Here is a 15,384-nt window from a genome sequence, read left to right as displayed (position 1 = left end):
ATCACAACAAATCATGACAGCGACAAGCCTTCAGTTCTGGTGCTACTTGACCTGAGTGCTGGCTTTGATACTGTGACCACCAGATTCTTTCAGATAGAGTAACTGAGCATGTTGGCCTGTCTGGCATTGGTTTTAACTGGTTTATGGTTTATCTTTGCATAAGAAATTTTTTGGTATCCATAGATTACCTCTCCTCCAAACAATATGAGGTTACCTGTGGGGTACCACAAAGATTAATTTTAGGACTGTTATTTTTTAATTTGTACATGCTGCCCCTGGGCAGTGGGCATCAGGAGGCACAGCATCACTTTCTACAGCAATGCTGATGACACTCAGCTCTATGTGGCTGTGTCTCCAGGTGACATCAGGCCAATTGACTCACTTTTTAATGGAATTTTAGATATAAAGGCTTGGATGTCACAGAATTGCTCAATCAGGATAAAATAGAAGTAGTGATTAGCCTTCAAGAGGATCTGAGAGGAGCTGAAAATATGGATATGAACCTTTTTGCTTTTTTAATTGCTTTTTGGTGTGCATTACTCCCTAAATCAATTTTTAACATCCCACATTTTGTTTATCGCTTGTAAAGCACTTTGAATTGCATTTTATTTGTTTGAAAAGTGCGATATAAATAGTTTGATTGCTTGAAAATGACAAGATACACACTTTTCATAGACTACCACTGGACGATAAAGACTTACATACTGTAATTCCTCCTAGTTATGTATTGTAATCACATTTTTCTTACTTTTTGGAGCTGAACATTTGATCCAGCTGGACTCGCTCTTCTCATCCAGTTGATTCTGTGGAAGTGAAACAATCTCCCGGACGACAATGTTGATCAACGCTGTAAATCCATCTGTAGTAGTTACACAGCTGGTAATACTCTCATCCATGCACACTTCTTGATTTTCTCAATCTGGCAGCAACAGGTCCCACTCTGCAGAAAAAGTTTTCCTCTTCTCTCTTCAGGAGAGCAGTGACTGAAGGAAAATAGCAGTTCCTCTGAGGTAACAGTTACTGTACATTGACTTTCCTGACTGTCTGTTGCCTTTGTGCTTCCATTCTTCGTTTAGCCATTCAAAGTGAAATGACACAGGATGATCCTCATAATAGCTCGTCATTGTATTTGTTTTTTTTAGTTTCCTTACAGTCTAACTGCAGTGAAAGTCAGCTTCAAACACGTAAACAAACTGGTGTGCGTGGATCAATATGTGGGTGGTTTGGTTAGCCAGCAAACTGCCCTGGATTCAGTTAGCCATAATGCTGCTACAGGCAGTTAGTTCCTGTGTTTACTTTCATTCAAACTCAGGAACAAACTTTTGAAGCAACTGATGTAAAAATCATTTTCAAAAGCAGTGGGAAGTTGATGGAGGCTGCCATATTATTATTTTTTTTTTTTTTACAAAGTTTAATTTTTTTATTACCTGTGGACATTTTTTCAGTTGATAAATTAGTTGATGAGTTGACTAGTTAGTTGATGACTGATAAGAGATTGGAAGCACACTCCCATAGGTCAAAGCCCTGCTGCCAAGAGGGTACGAAACCTGTCAACAAGGTATTTGTAGCTTCTTCTGAAGGTAGACTATGTAGACAGTTGTCTATATAGAGTGACTTCTCAATGCAATCCCTCACATCTTTTCTGCGGCTGGCTATGGTCGAACACATGTTTATGCAGGGCAAATTCTGTGCAGCACGGGCTGCACATGGTCCCAATGGGAAGGTTCATGTTCCACCACAAGAATCTTAGCAGCGACTTATCCTCTTGAAGCAAGCACACCTGATGGAACATGCCCCAAATATCACTACTGAAGGTGGTAGCATGCTCCCTGAAGCAGAGGAGAACAGCAAGTAGAGAGGGCCCCAATATTGTACCTGGTAGCAGGAGCTCATTTAGGTTGCGTCCTTGGTACTGAAACAAGCAGCTGAACACAACCCGGTTTTCCCATTGTGAGTCACTAGGTGATGTGGAATGTACCAGGCCTTATCTGATTTCTCTACTTGGTCTGGGTCTAACTTGAGTGTGTAACCAGCCTGCTCCAGTTTTGCAACCTCTGCCTGGTAAGTAGCACAAGCTCAGGGTTTTTCTCAAGTCTCTTTTCAATACCCCTCAGTTGTGGTAAAGCTGCCTCTGGCAGTGCTCTTAGCTGTGGCATGTCCTTTATCCTGAGCAGTGATGTGTTGACCCTCACTGTCTTTTCCTTAAGCAGGTTGATGGCTGCCTGGTCTTGTTGGAATCTGGTGACAAGATTTTCACTCCGATAAAGAAGCCCATCCATTTGCCAGAGCTTTTCCACTTGAGCATAAAGTTTGGTGGAGGAGGAGGCTGATGTGAAGAGGCACTGATGTGGAGAGAGAGTGTGCTTGAGCCCCTCAGCTGGCCCCTGAAGAGTCCATCCTAAACGTGTTCTTACGACTGCTGGTCTTCCTGGGGGCCCGAGTTGTACAGGTTCAATGAGGGTGATTAAATGATGACAGTCGGATCCTATCAGGAGCACTGGATGCACCTTGGTTAATTGCTGCAGGGGTAGACCAGCCAGATGCTTGTAGTTACACTGCAACATCTTGACTGGAGGAGTGTGTTCTGCTAGTCTCAAAGGCTTGGCAGTAAACGAATGTTGAACAATGAACACTTTCTTGGGGTCTGCGGCAGAAGATACAGAAAAGGAAACAGTGGCCACTTGAAGGATCTGCAAATCCTCCCTTATTGTGGATAAAGTAAACTCATCTGGGTCTCCGCTGAGGTCTAATTGCTGAGCTGCTGTATGAAGGAAGATGGTCCACTCTGATCCGTCGTCTAGCACAGCATAGGCTTCAAGGGACCTGTCGCCACTCCTCAATAGAATTTTACTAACTTTCAGAAGTACCTTTCTACTATCAGTGGGGCTGTCAACATACAGTACCTCACTTGCTGTGCTCACAAGACTGGTATTCTCAGCTTGGGCCTTGTCTGTAGCTTTCCCTGACCTTTCATTAACTTTGTGAAGCACAAGCAGACGCTTCTGGTTGCACATCTTGCAGAGAGCTTTCAGTGTACACTTGGCTGCTTGGTGCCCCCTACCACAATGCCAGCATTTGTTGTTGGTTTGTTGTTGTTGTTGTTGGTATCCCTTTGTTCTCAGCTCAGCTGCTTAAAGTTAGCACAGTGGTTCAAGAAGTGATTATTGTTGTCACAATACGGGTAATATGTCTGTTATTTCTCCTTTCTGCTGTTACTTGGTTGAGGCAGTGTCTCCAGAGCTGGCACTTTAAGTTACAGCGGTCTCTCTGTGCCAAAAAAAGACAGAAGCACTCTTCCCTCTTGTTGGCTGTCTTTGTAACTATCTCTCCTTTTACCTTACCTTGGTTGTATCTTCAGGCAGGAGGTTCTCCAATGCGATCCTTGGCTGAGCAAACACTCCTGGAACTGAAGAGGTCAGATGAGGAATAGTGGTAGTTGGTCCCCTATAAGTCCTGTGGGAATGAATTGAGGGGGCATGGCCTGTCTGGGCAATAGCATAGTGACACTATGAGCCCTCACTGGGTTGAACGGTCTTTGGGTGGAGAGTGGGATCAGTCTGGTAAGCTGACTCTGGATGCCAAGCGATGGAAGGATGTATAGGGATCACCACGCCTCTCTAATTGGTCAGATATGTTCCGCCCGTAGGCATGAACTGGGGATTGTGTATGTCTGTCTCTTTGGTAAGCTCCAGTCTGGGAAATGTCTCTATGTAAAGTAGGTACTGTCAAATCCCTTCTGCTGCTGTTCAAGCCACCTGTGTGAAGATCCTGGAGGAGCCTTCCAATTCCAACCTATGTTGCTGTAACACCCTCCTAAGCTCTGCATTCTCCTCTCTCAGTATGCTGAGCATATGAGGGGCCTGACTGACCCTAATGCCAGAGTCTTGACTGCTCATTTACCATGCACCCATGATTAGAGGCTTGGCTTACTGGTGAAGTTGATCTGGATGAACCTGCTGCACCGGCAGAATCCTTATCATCTTCATCTTGGTCAGGATGACTTGGTTGTGATGACCACCTCAGAGACTCTGGTCCAGTGAGGTCATAATCAGCTAAATGTGCAGGGAGACAGGTCTGCCAACACTCCTGAACTGTAAGGCTTGTTTTCTCTTGTTATGACATTGCTGTAGTAATCCACAAATCCAGCTTGAAGGATCAATGAAATATAGCTCAAAGATACTATCCATGCTGATACATGGGGCTGAATCACTACAGGGTGTCCGAACTGGCAGTCAGTTTCTTAGTAGAGGGGTTAAATCACAGACTTGCTCATTTCCACTCGAACTGCTCCTTCATTGTTGCCACATTTGAAGATGTGCAAGGAAAGGTGGGTATATGTGTGGTTCTGACAACAAATGTAAATGAAATACACAGAGTATGAAACAATAGTGAATAATAATATGCCTATGCACATGATATGGAGGAAATTATTATCACAAAATAAACTTATTAAACCTTATTAAACCTTTCAGCCAAAGTGATGAAAATTAGCCTAGTGCAAGGACTAGTTTAACCAAACTACTCCAAATATATAACAATGCAAATGATCTATCATTACTACCATGCGCAGCATGACGAGGAATTGTGATATATAATAATTATGAGCTCTAACTGTAGATTTAACATAGTATGATATTAAACTTCACTAATTCCTACACACCAAGCATTAATTAGTAACATCCACACGTCATACAACTCTGTTTCATCATTCGCCAAGCGTTACGGTAGTTAAGTGCAATCATGGCAATAAACTGAAAAAAAATTCTAATGTGGTCCACTGTAACTGTACTGAAACCGTAACAAAAACTCTATGATTCAAAGCAATTAAAATTGTACAGCATCTTCTTGGCAATTAAACAGAAAGACTTTCATCACTTACTTTGTTGTACGAACATGACAGCCAACACACCAACAAAATCAGGCAACTGAAGTCCCAAAACCAAGCTGTCTAATATTACTTCTGCCTGCGCAAGGTGGGTGCCTACCATTTGCTAACACTCTCTCAACAGAAATTAGAGCTGCGCTATCTAGTTTCACCTCAGTTGTACATGACTGGTAGAACAAAATGAAAATCCATAACAACCAATCAGAACTATAGGATGTAAAACGGTGCCACCTTCTTGTTGATTGGCCTTTTTTACAGCCGCCCCCAAATTCACACTGGGCATTTGAACATCATAAAAGGCTATGACACCATAATGCCAAATGTGTTTAATCTGGTAGGGCAGGCAGCCATATGAGTTTGGTAGCAGGTCTCATATAAGTTGTTCTTGACCTGCACATCTGCTGACCAAACCCTGTTTTCACAACATCGGAAGACCTGGGTCACCTTTCCAACAGGCCAAAGGGACCATGGCAGCTGACAGTGTGATGAGCACTGTGTCCCCAACTTGTATGTCTGTAGCTTTGGTTCTCCATTTCTGTCTGGCCTGGAGACTCGGTAAGTAATGTTTGATAAAGTGCCTCCAAAAGTGGTCTTCTAGAAACTGGCTGTGGCGCCACTGCAGAGTCAGGGTAGATCACTTGAGGTAGAGACGTGTCCTGCTGCCCCATAAGGAAACAGTTGGGGATTATGGGGTCTAGGTCTGCAATGTCCGCTGAGGTGTATCCAAAAGGCTTTGAATTAAGAATGCCTTCAATCTCCACTAGTTTCTTTCTCTAACTGGGATCAAACCTTTTCAAGTACATTTCAAATATGCCTGTTCAGGTTATATTCACTCATACCAGGATGTTTACAGATGAATCAAAATCAGTTGATACACTTATTAAGCTGTAGGGCTGAAGGACATTCTAGTGTTTTCACTAATTTTTTTTCTGAACAGTTTGAAGGCCAGGACCTCCAAAATAACCAAACTGCCTATTTAGCCTATTATGCAGTTAGTGGATAATAAAAAAATATACTTCGCTCTTCTTGTATAAACATGAAATGCTTGGAGTTGCTTTTGTATAAATACAAATAACAGAGCAGGAAATTGGGAGAGCATTGTGACTATGATGAATAACAGGTCATAGATAAACATAAACTGAAGTTGACCTTGGAAGAAATGTATTCATTCCATGATCAGAGAATGCCAAAACGTGTCACCTTTAACGACAAGATGAAAATGTCACACCTATCAACCATAATAACAGGTTAAATGAACTGTCACCTACTCTTTGGAGCGTCACAGTTATCAAACCATGTCTCCTGTCTCTGAGGTCAGGGGCTTGGGAATAACTTTGCTAGAGGATATGCTTGCAGCCTCCCACTAGGTACATAAACAGATGTCACTCATCGAACTCTCAGATTCTTTCACTTTCACTCTTTGTTGTTCTGGGAATCATACTTGAACTCTGTTTGTCTCTCCTTATCAAATGCATATACATAAACACAAAAAAACTCTATGACACGAAAAAGAAGGATGTCTCTTGTTGTGAATAAGATATTTGAGGCATGTCTGTTACAAAACTTACTACACAGAACCCTGAAGACACATGATGATCTATTTTTAGAGGTCATATAAGGACATCTATTTTAGGCTGAGCAAGTCAGAGATAAACAGGCACACATCAACTAAAAACACACTTTAAAACTCATGTTTAAGGTCACGTTTGAACAGCCTTGACGAATGGATGATTGCACCACTCCACTAACTTGTCAGGGCCAGTCAACCGTCAAAAAGGTGCAGATGCATGTATGATTTCAATACATGTTCAGCTTCCCATCACATGGCATGAGTACAAATCAGAGCGAAAGTGAAAAGCAAATGACCCATGAGACGGAAGCCTATATTTCACTGATGGTATAGAATGGCCAGAGTAAACGCAGCCTTCAATGCTGTGTGGCTCTAAATGCTGTGGTTATTGAAATAGAACTATATCCAATATATTTTATGTCCATCTGGGATCTTTAAATGTAGCATTAAAACAGAGCATTTGGCAGCACAGAGAAATGTTTTCCTCAGTGTTCAGTGTGTTGGCAGGTTAATATAGAGGAGTAATGACAAGTTTTACCACAAAGTTGAATGTAGACCAGGTATTTACTGGATAAATGTGTTCCAATACTTGTATAATATTAAATGGTTGTTGTGGATTTTGTATCAAGAGCATAATTAAGTTAACTACTTAAAGTTTGTGGATGCATGGAGCATAATAGCATTACTGGAAAATGTAGTTTCTTCATTTTAATAAACCAAATGTGTCTAATTTAGGGTCAATATAAATGATTAGTGCCTCCAAGAGATTATGCTTTTAATTCAGGGATCCACTCATTCTGGCAGTTTGAAAACGTTTCATTAATCAATCATGTTTTAGAGTCATTTTAATTTAGGATTCCGCACTATTTTCTACAACAGCTTGATGAATGAAAGATTATTGGAGCCAGTCCAATCCATCAACCTCTCCACATTCATCACATGTGGGACAAAAAAGGGGAAATATTCCCGCAAACAAGCTGTAGAAATTTGTTCCAGACATGTTTAGTAACAAGTGGATGTATCACTTATTGCTGACCTCTTCCCTAACTTATAATTGAACGATGATGAAAGGAAGAGCCGAGTTTCAAAACAGCATGTCACCAGTGAAGTGGCATAAAAGAACCTAGAGCAGAGAGGATCAGGTTTAAGGGGTTCAATTGCCATGGCAAGGTCTCAATCCAAGAAGCACCGGGCTCTGTAGTGACTCACAAAGGTGCTTTTGATTAGAGCATTGGCATGAGGCAGTAGGAGAGCTGGCCCTGCCTTGCCAATGAGGCTCCCTTGTGTACAATTAATCTTTCAGGATCTTTTTTATTGTACCAACAAGCATTTAGGAGACAAGACAAGACAGGACAGGAGGGGGCGCCCCCGAAGTTGTGCCAACAAAGGTGGCAGAATAGGAAATGTGGGAACTGTGCCATTGATTTTTTTTTCTCTTCTCTCTTGTTTTATCTCAGAGAACATTTGGGTTGTAACTATTCAGTGTTTCTTTAAGTGGCATCCAAAGATGTTTGAGGCCTAACCTTGGATAACAACAAAGGCAAGATGAGAATCTGATCAAGAATTCTGGTAGTTGATACTGAGTACATTGGTAGCCACCAAGTTTACACCTAACTGGTTGTGTCTGTTGTGTTAATGGGATCATTAATTAATTAAATAAACAATTTAATTAACATGGTTAGGATTAATATAACTTCCGCAGGCTAGATGGTACATGGTATAGCTTTATACTGGCAAAAGTGATATTTGCATCAGGCAGGAACATGTTGTTTTCCCGCCTTTGCACATTTCACATTTTGGTGACTCACAATGAAAGTTACTGCACCAAAGTGTGAGGGGAGGTACAGAGAGAGGTGTGGCAGTAATTTTGATGTCAAGAATTACTAGTTTGATAAATTCTTTTTGGCTATCTGTGGGTGGCGGTGCAGGTAGCTCTTTCATCTGCAGCATTTAATTTGAGGGATGCAGTAGTTTTTTTTCTTTTAAATGTTAGGTATATAGGTACACACAAACATCAAAAGACTTTAGAAAGACAGAAAAGTATGTACAGTACACAGACGTCTATGATTTTGTGCCCACCAAAGTGCCACACTACTCTACACAACACAATGCAAAAAAGCCACTTTGCCAATCATCAGAATACAGGAGCAGCAACACCACTGACATGCAGGGGAACCAATGGATACAACACAAACATGATAGCTCACATAGCAGTTCACACAGCTCCATGAAAAGATCCTCAAGATATCTTTCCTCTTCACTGTATATAGCAACAACAGCATGCACGTGTTCTGCATGCAACAGATTGTGACAGAAGCTAATGCACTGCATTGTTTTCAATATTCTCAGAACCATCCATTTAATACAAAAAGGGACCACATTCACCATTAATGGCACACTTGGGGTGTCATACACAGTATTCACAGTTACAGGAGTGTGTATACAGGAGAGCATTAGGATTATAGGAGCTGATTTGAAAGGCCACAATTGATGCCAACCACTGTCACACCTAATTTGTAATCCTCCCAAAACAATCCTTTCCTAACTCTTGTGCCACTGATTCTGCTCACAAATGACACACAAACAAGAAAAAGAAAAAAAAAAAAATCCCAATGAGCCAGTGCCATGAGCTGGCGTACACTGACTCACACAAACTGGGAGTCTGATGTAAAACTGTACTATGACCATACAAAAGTTTTGCAATAAAACTAATTTTGTGTGAAATGTTGTCAAAATGTTTACTCAACTTTATTGTCAGTTTGTGGTGTGTATTGGACTACATTATATCGTAAAGTCTATTGTGAACAATATTATCTTATGCCTTCTAGCAGACAATTTAGGGTTTGGCAGGTTTAACTTTAAAGGCTGCAAACTCATTGTTTCCTCAATCTGTTAAACAAGAAGATGGGCAAACAGTAGGTCAACTATAATATATACTGTATGTGTTACGGTACCAGAAGATTCCCTTCCCTGTGTTCCCAGTGCTCCCCTGTCTGTCTCTCTGTGTTTATGTTTTGTTGTTTTTGTGTGTGTGTGTGTGTTGGCATGGGCGTGGTTCCCCTTCCTCATTCTCCCGGCTCCCGGCTCTGCTCATCCTGCAAACCTGTCTACAATCAGTTCATCACCTCTCCCAGTCTGCTCAACTGCCTCTCATCGCTTCATCAGCTTACAGTGTATCTACCCCGGCTCCTCACCTACTCTTAGCCAGATTGTTGTTTCAACCACGGTGGTAGCTATGATTCAAGGCCAACTCATTTTATATTCCTAGTGATTCAGTTTCCTCTTCTCTCACATGCTAAATTCTTTCGTGTCCCAAGACAATTACTCGCCTGCCTATCCTTCTGCTTGTCCGCCTGCCTGTCAGCAACTTCCAAGCCTCCATCCCTGCCTGCAGTGCTGCCCCTCATTCCCTCCCACTCACACCAGCCACACTCCTCCATTATCTTCATTCACCACTGCTGTCGCTGGATCCCTTTTCCCTGCCATCAGCCTCTCATCCCGATCCTCCCCTACAATAAAAACTCCACTTACCACACATCCCTCTCCATGTCTTGCATTTGGGTCCCTGCTGTGTGTCCGTAGCAATATGTTTGATATATGTCTGATGTATGTTTGTTCCCTCTTATGTGAAAAAGAACATGTGTGTGATGAAGGACAGATTCCAGAGAAACGGTCAGTAACAATGGAGTGCAATTTAATATGATCTAAAAGTCATGTATTGCAACATTTGAGTCTCATGCACTTTGTCCCTTTTCCCAGAACATGATATCATTTGCACTGAATAAACTGTCACATTTTATACAATGCAGCTATAAAGTTAAATGCTGAAAGCTGAGACATTACATGTACTCCTCGGATATTCTATGATCAAAGTCCTGTTTATAGTCACTGGAGCCATCTCTCACACAAAATGGACAAAATGGTCTGGAGCAGGATAATATCAACCCACTGCTGGTCCGGCTACAATCATACACATTAAAAGTATTTCTTATGTCAAAAGAGTAAAATACAGTGTATATTTATGGTCCAAAAACAGAAATTGTTTCCACTTTAAAGTGTGTTAGTGGCAAATGTGTTAGTACAATGTGACTTATTAGTGTTTTATTGTATTCCACATTATAGTCAATACCATCCCATAAAGCACACATCAAACATATATGGTCACAGTGACGTAACACAATCCTTTCAAAAGAAAACTGTGCCATAGCTATAACTGCCAGACTATGACACTGGTTATAACTGAAATTGAATCATGGCATATAGACATGAACCATACCAACAGGAATTTATGTGATCTGATGAGAAAACATGTCAAATACAACCAGGTGCTGGTTTTCTTCTCATGCTTTGTGAACTTCAGAAAATTGTTTGATTCTACAAAATCTAAAAGAATCTTAATAATACAAAATGACAGAAAAGCAAAAAATTGGAGGAGATCTGGGATCTGAAAATCTGCAGCTTGAGTTCCACTGTTGCTCAACATTTGCATAAATAAGTTGGTAGTGAGAAGAAGTGTGCGGCCCCCCGCCACTTTTTTTAAAACTGAAAACACAAACGACCCAGTGCAACATCATCTGATGCGACAGGCCGGAAAAACTCGCCACAAAGGCAAGTTCACATTTCATCATAAAAGGGAATAAGAAGGTGAAAATGCTACATTATTTCAGTTAATCTATATCAATATAAGATACCGTTTTGTGTCTTATGTAATCTATATAATTTAAGTTATAATATTTTAAAAATGTTCATCATGAGAATTAATCTGCACTGAATTAAAATGACGTTTTCCCCAACATAAAAGAAAAAGTTGCCCATTAGTTCAGTAGCATGAAGAGTTTGCATGTTACAGTAGATCATCAAAAACTACATTGCATGTGAAGCTCTTTATGCCTCCACCATGGCAGCTCCTGCCTTAGAGATTAGATGAAAAAAAATTGGCCTGCCAACACAGACAAAGGTGACAAACACCAGCTATAGCTACACAGGCTGTCAGGAGAGGAAGCCCTCCCGGCTAAAGTCAACAAGTCTGATGTTACAAATCCCACTCAGTGCACTGCTGTCTGCAGAGCACAGAGCACAACTTCCACGTGCTCATTTACTGCAAAGATGACATGTATGGCATGTACTCTAACATGCCATTCATTGAGTTTATGGTGGTGAGATTCACCAGCTTCACAAGGTACAGAATGATGTCCCACTGCACTTCTGTTGTTCAATTTGTCTTGACTAAGTGTTACGATAAAATCCTCCATGGTGAGATATTTTGGCAGTGATGCACATGAACAAAACAATTTAAATGGTCCAAGCTGTAAATAACGGGGAAACAAAAGCCTCCCACAGACAATTAATATGAAACATGACATGTATCCCCTCCCGCTGGTCACACAGATTCCGGCATGAATTGTGTTTTGGTAAAAGAAATGTGCTGCACCTTCAGCCCACGCAGGATCCCAGCTCGGAAATAGACTTGACTGTAAACAACCGCCTGCCACTCACATAGCGGGGGTCAAAATATAGGCACAGAATGTGCTGCTTGCAGTGTACATATGGCTGGGAGCTAGATATCTGATCTGCATCTCATGAATGCACAGCTTGAGTAGGGCACATATAAAAATGGGTAGGCTCGCCTGGAAGCCTGAAATAAGGTGTATATAGCACAGACTTCTCTGACACAGGATGCAAAGTCAAAGTGAGTCATGGCACCCACTGGTCAGCAGCACAGAGCCAGCGATATCTCACACAGACAAAGACAGCAATGCACAACCTCGCTCTTCCTGTTGCTGATTGGCCCAGAGGGATGTGATTAAAGTGACAAAAAAAGGGGGGAGACGAGAGAAATAAATGTTGATATAGCAGCACAGCTCATCCATTGTGAGGCCTAGTGGAATGAAATCTGCCCAGCACGGATGGTCCTGCCCCCCTCGTCCCAGAGAATAGGAACTTTCATGAAGGGACAGAACAGAGAGCCGAGCTCTGTGGTGACTGTGTGGGACACAGAAAGCTGAGGAAGTAAACACAGTTGGAGGCTCACATTGCTGCTTTTGTTTACCACTGCAGAGAATCAGCCAGTGAGTCCCAGAGGAAAAACCTAATGACAAAGGTTATGATTGTTAGTGATTCAAAATAGTCATAGAGAAACTTAACTGCTGATAGCAACCTCTGATGTCAGTGACTGTTTGTTGGTTTCATTATGTAAACCGAGGCCTCACTGAGGAGCTAAACACAATGAGAAGCAGCTGAGGGCACAAACCACTCATTTTGTTCTCCTTTTGAGTCTAGCTTGCTGGTGGGTATGGCAAGACACGACTGATAAATGAATGCAATCTTTAAAATTCTGGGCTAGAGTCTGCAATTAAATAGTAAATCTATGGTGATAGTGCAGCCATAGATGAAGATCACCTTCCAAAGGTGGTGAAAATAATTAACCACAAGAGTGAAATTAAGCAGAAAATAGACATATTTCTTCTCAACAGTGGGTCATGGGGGGCACTGACCCCATGCCATGAGAGGGGCAGGAATGTGGGGTCAGATAGTGCAAGACCACCATGGCCATGCACGCGAAGTAAATAGAAGCCGATGTTTTGATATGGCCCCACTTGACTTCTGTGTTGGGTCTAAGGGGTATATTTCTTTCACAATGTGTCCACTGTGAATTCAGTGCTTCCCCTGTGGGTGTGTGAAATACTCAATCTTAACCAAAGCATGTGATAAATTGAAGGATGAAGTGTGTTTTTCCCTGAAGATAGAAGCTTACACATAAACACATATGATTGATGAAATGAGCCAAAGATACTTTTCAAAACCTTGATATAAGCTTTTAGCTTCACAATAGTAACATCAATACCAGCAGGCCTGGATTTGCATCCCGGAATTTTTCTTTCACAAACAAATAATAACCCATAGTGGTAAACCAGCTATACAGAGGCAAACAAGGAAACTGCTGAAGGGACAACATCTGGTTACTTCATCAATGAATGAGATGCGCCACAAAAAGTCATTCACGTCTCACTTTCAGTTACCACTGTGCTTTACGGGAGCTCTTAAACACTGGGGCCAACTCAGAGAAAATTAAAATCAGGACTTGAAACAAAAGTGGCTGGCAGCACTGTGGCCTGTGGATGGAAAATACTTCACTCCTCACTGATCAGTTTAAATTCACATTTCCAGCCAACCGTAGGTGACATTAAGTCATAAACAAACAAAATCGCAGTGATAAGGCTCATCAGAGTGTTTGTGTTCCACACACACACACACACATATGCATATGCATGCACACTGTACAATTCTGAAAAGAAGTGACAATCAGCGAGGAACTCCAGTGATGAGTCCATTGTTGAATGAGGCGTGTTGCTCACATGGATCACGGCAGCATCTCATTCAGCTGTTGCCTCTGAAAGAATTTATGCTTTAATTCTTGACATTCCTTTACACTTATGTAATCAATTCATCACGTAGCCTAACTCATGGCAAAGGTTATAGCTCAGAATGCCAAATGTTTTAACAGGAGCACAGTAACTTAATTTTTACAGGTAAAAGGTAAAGGGTTGGTTTTTTTTGTATGAGACCTACATTTTATGACTGTACATGACTTATATTCACAGCTTCTTGGCATGTGACAAAAATATAGTAAGTGGCCTATGGTCATAAAATAATATTAATGGGATACAGTCCCAACAGGAGTTCATAAACGATATTAAGAGCTCTTACCATTCAAGATTCAGCTCGTCAGACACACTATTACAACTTAAAGTGCAGTAATATAAATATTCCCACTGTAGTTAAAATACCATAAGATTACCTACTACAAACTGGCTACCACACTATTTCGCCTGCTCATTATAGAGACATTACGTTGTGGTTGTTTCACTTTATTACATCTAATCATGTCGATGTCAAAATCCTCCTGCTGGGACTGTTTGAAGGCAGTAAAAAAGCGCACAAAAACATGTTATCGTTGGGACACAACATACAGTAAAGTTGGACGGCTCACTGAACTACGACTGCGCTGGATGTGACCCAGAAACAAACACTTCTGTCAACAAACGAGCTAAAAGAACAATCTCTTACCTGGTGACCGTCCTCCTCTTAACTTTACTTTACTGCTCACACTGTAGCTGCAACCTGTCAGAAGACACAGAAGTGGGATCAAAGCCTGGAAGAGAGAAACTACTGCCACGCAACTTCAGTACAGCAGCTTCAGCTCAAACTTTCCTGTCGGGCCTATTCAGTACTATTTTATTCCGCTTCTGTCCGGCTAAAAAGTATCTGGGATTGCGCCCCTTCCAGAACAGATGGGTCTTCTCCTCCTGACAACTTTCGGTGCCCGCTATATGTCTCTGCTTGATGATGAATTGGGAACTGAGTTTTCTGGTTGGACAAGGAGGAAATGAAGTTTGAGGAAGACGAAAGGGGCTCTTACTGACTCCTACAGGCGTGTCAGAGCCCCGGACCTTCATATGAGAATAAGAGAGGCTGGGGAGCCCATAAAAACTTGATTTATTAAGATTGGGGCTCAGAGCTTGAACTATTTAATTTGGCAGCTGTAAAAAGTTTTGACAGTTGACCAGAGAGACCCGCAGTAATGCAAATATCATGAGCGATATGTAAAGTCACTGTTAATTAATAAAAAAAAAATATATAGAAGGACGCTGTGACTTTCAGTGCATCTATAAATCTTTTTTTCTCCCATTTTAATTTAGTGTGTAGCTGTCAATGTTTGTTTGCGGGATTAAGTTTAGAGATGATGAGCGTGGTTCACTCAAAATCCATCATTCAGTGATGGATTTAAGCAGTGTTTGGGATTTTTCTCTCCTTGAGCCTGATTTCTGTTTTAATTACTTTATGAATAAGTAGAGCAGCAGCCAGGAAACTCTGTCATGGCAAGACTGTACCGTGTTCATGCAGCCAAATCACACACATGCACGGTGTG

The 15,384-nt window shown here is 41.5% G+C and overlaps 1 protein-coding gene across 2 annotated transcripts in view; it reads right to left on the bottom strand.

The window, feature by feature from the left end:
- The window catches only part of tspan9a (tetraspanin 9a), a 166,987-nt gene extending 151,949 nt beyond the window's left edge, over nt 1-15,038 (bottom strand). For both annotated transcript variants that reach the window (XM_044356987.1, XM_044356986.1), the window contains exon 1: nt 14,523-15,038. The gene's annotated coding sequence lies outside the window, so the exon portion shown is untranslated. The remainder of the gene's footprint in view (nt 1-14,522) is intronic.
- Nucleotides 15,039-15,384: the final 346 nt, after the last annotated feature.

The sequence above is a fragment of the Thunnus albacares genome, chromosome 7, assembly GCF_914725855.1.
Source record: "Thunnus albacares chromosome 7, fThuAlb1.1, whole genome shotgun sequence".
In the NCBI taxonomy this organism is placed as follows: domain Eukaryota; kingdom Metazoa; phylum Chordata; class Actinopteri; order Scombriformes; family Scombridae; genus Thunnus; species Thunnus albacares.
This window is presented reverse-complemented; position numbering and strand designations above follow the sequence as displayed.